Source organism: Cicer arietinum, chromosome 5 (assembly GCF_000331145.2).
Source record: "Cicer arietinum cultivar CDC Frontier isolate Library 1 chromosome 5, Cicar.CDCFrontier_v2.0, whole genome shotgun sequence".
Lineage (NCBI taxonomy): Eukaryota > Viridiplantae > Streptophyta > Magnoliopsida > Fabales > Fabaceae > Cicer > Cicer arietinum.
In genome coordinates this window covers 17327595-17330789 of record NC_021164.2, presented here as the reverse complement: position 1 = coordinate 17330789, position 3195 = coordinate 17327595, and the positions used below count along the sequence as shown (strand labels likewise).

General features: G+C 33.3%; 1 pseudogene; it reads right to left on the bottom strand.

Moving 5' to 3' along the window:
• Positions 1 to 621: 621 nt before the first annotated feature.
• On the bottom strand, positions 622 to 2963 carry LOC101504047 (protein FAR1-RELATED SEQUENCE 5-like; annotated as a pseudogene).
• Positions 2964 to 3195: the final 232 nt, after the last annotated feature.

Genomic DNA, 3195 nt, shown 5'->3' with positions numbered 1-3195 from the left:
TATCTGTAAATGAGGTTGATCATCACTCATCAGGACCATGTTGCCGAGTTTCTAAATTTATACATTACTGCAGATTCTGCCCACAAAAGGCTCCACCCAAAGAGTTGATAACACAAGCAAAAATACATCAACACTGCTCAAAAGAATTTTATACTTAGAATTCAAGATTGATTATAGGAATTTTGTAAAGTAAAGATAGGATATATTTGATATTGAATTCAACACCGCTTGTTCTATTGTAAAATATTTCTTTTTCACTATAAATTTGTAGCTATTTTTAAATATAATGAATTAAGTATCTTTGTCTAACTACATTTTTCTTGTCAAATTAATTAAATGATTCATAAAAAGCAAAATAGATTTGCACAAAAATACAATAATGCAACAATGATATTATGTGAATATTAAAGCAAAATTATTTAGGATATACAATATTAAGCAAAATAGATATGGAGCATATGTGTTACATCTTCCAATTCTTTACGCAACATATCACTATGAACTAAATGCTTACAACTCTAAATTCATCAATCGATAAGTATGGTACCAAAAAATAGTAAATACTAACATAGTAACATCATTAATATACCAAAAGTATTACTTAGTGGCAATCACTCCCAATCAGTATAATGTTGGAATGTTTGTCTCGTCAAGGGGTGCCTACATAATAATAAAAACTAATTAACATTATGATAGATTTAAAAGAAGGTATTCTCCATTTTAAAACACAAATAAAATTACCATCAACAATGTTGTGAAACTGAACTGATCCTTTTGTGTTTGTGGGGGCTCATAAGTTGGAGGTGCTGAACAAGATACTTCGTCGAGCATGTGACTTTCTCCAAGTTTATCCTAAAATGATTTTCTAAATTAAAACCAAGCATAATGCATGTAAAATTTAAAAATTGATCGATATATTAACTTATATACCTGAGTTGTTTTCCTTCTAGACGGAGCTTTTTTCTTTTCAATAAAACTCTTAGGACGCTTATGCATGTGTCTCTTCAAGTTAGGCCGTTTCTTGAACCCCGTTGGTTGCATAACATTATTACTCACAAATGTCGGGTTCTCATTAATTTCATTGTCTATGACTTGTAAGCAACATTCCTTTATTTTCTTACACATGACATCTACATAGTTATCAACAATCTTAAGGTGTCCTTCACAAGGCGATGCCTCGGCCGCCACTCTAATAAATTTAGAGACAACTTGTCTAAACTTCCGTGTTCGAGATAACTTTGGATCTCTTCAACCTTTTTTCCCCTAAAATCTTGCACAATGCCACAACGAGTTTCTCTTGTCCACCTTCTTAAATTATACTTCTCAGGAATGACATTCACATCATTTTCTTCAAACACTTTCAATGCATGTGAACAAAGTATGCCAAATTTCTCAAACTTTCGACAACTACAAGTAATAGAGGTTGAAGCACGATCGAATGACACTCTCCAAAATCCTTCATGGTTAAAGAGTGAGACTCGTTTCTCTCTAATATCGATAAAACTAAGAATAACTTAAACTCGTTTTGAAACAACTCAAATACAACGTGCATGTACACTTTTCTCATTTGTATCAATATTGGTGACAACTCGTATCTTAACCTTGCAAGCTTATGTGAGGACTCATACTCATAACTCAACTCGTTGGTTCTCTTCTCCTCAACAACTCATTCAAAGTGCTTGAAGAATGGTATAATATCCACATTGGGTTTCATACTAGATTTGAAGTGAGCATTCAAGCTTTCACTGAGTTGGGTACTCCGCATGCCAAGAGTGAACGCTTCCTTCATGTAACAAGCAACCCATTTTTTTTTAATAGCATAAACTGATTTGATCCAATTATTTTCATGAACATCATATTGGTTGATCAAGTTTGTCCAAGCAGTCTCAAAATCTACTTCAACATCAATATCATACATGCATTTCTTGAAATCTCTTAAAAGATAACTTCCTCCCTTCATCAAGTTCCCAAGGTGTTTAATTCCATTTTTCAACAAGTGTCATGTGCATAAACCATGGCGCGTTTCGGGCATTACTTCAGCCAGTGCCCTGGCCATTGCTTGATCTTGATCAGTGAAAACAGTCTTTGGTTTTTTTATGGTTGTGTGCTTGTAAGAATGTATCAAACAACCACTTAAAAGACTCAATTGTCTCATCTTACAATAGTGCTGCACCGAAAATGATCAAACTCCTATAGTGGTTGAAACCGGAAAACAAAGCAAACGGTCTATTAGCATGATTGGTACAATATGTAGTGTCCAATGACACAACGTCGCCAAAATACCCATAATCCAACACCATATTTGCATCACACCAAAACACATTTATGATTTGTTCTTCTATATCCATTTGGTATGCGTGAAAAAAAAACAAATTTTCCAACAATTGTCGTTGAAAATATTGTGAAAGACAACCAACATCTCCGTACATCATACTTCTTTGTCTTCTTGCACTGAGGTAATTTTTCACATCCAACTGTGTAAATCCAATATTTGCTCTGTTTCTTGCATGTGTGCTCATAAGTTGAAATGTTGACTTTTGCCTTAATCCAGAATCATCAGCCAAATCAATCTCATATGCTTGGACTTCAGTTATCTTCCTATGTGATGCAAGCATGTGTGTTGTCTCTGGAAGTTGTAGAGGATGGTTATGATCCTCTACAAATTCATGGACGACAAAATTTCCATTTTTGCATACAAGTGAAATTCTTGCTTTACAATCCGTTCTAGTCTCGGCTCTATGGATGTTAACAAAAATATCTCTCTTGTCTATCTTCCGTACCCCTTCCTTGGAACAAACAAACCTACAAGATGATATAGTGTCGTCTTTATTCTTATTCGCATAACGTTTTCTAACTCCAAAACCGGCATGGGCACTGTATGTAAGCCAAAATTGATAAGCCACATTTATATTATCAAATTTCATACCAACTTGTGGCTTTCAATCAATATTTGAAGATGACATATTTGATCAAACTTTCCAAATGAAGTAACCTAAAAATTTAATAAAATAATTACATGAAAGAAAAAGTATGGAATAATGAATGAACCATGTATTGCTCTGTTTTTTAGTTAAAAAAATGTGTTGCTCTGTTTTGCAGGTATCACAACTTCAAAGTAAAAAAAACAAGTATAACAACTTAAAATAGCTCTACAAAAATAATTTGGCATAACTAATAACATTCTACTCTATTATT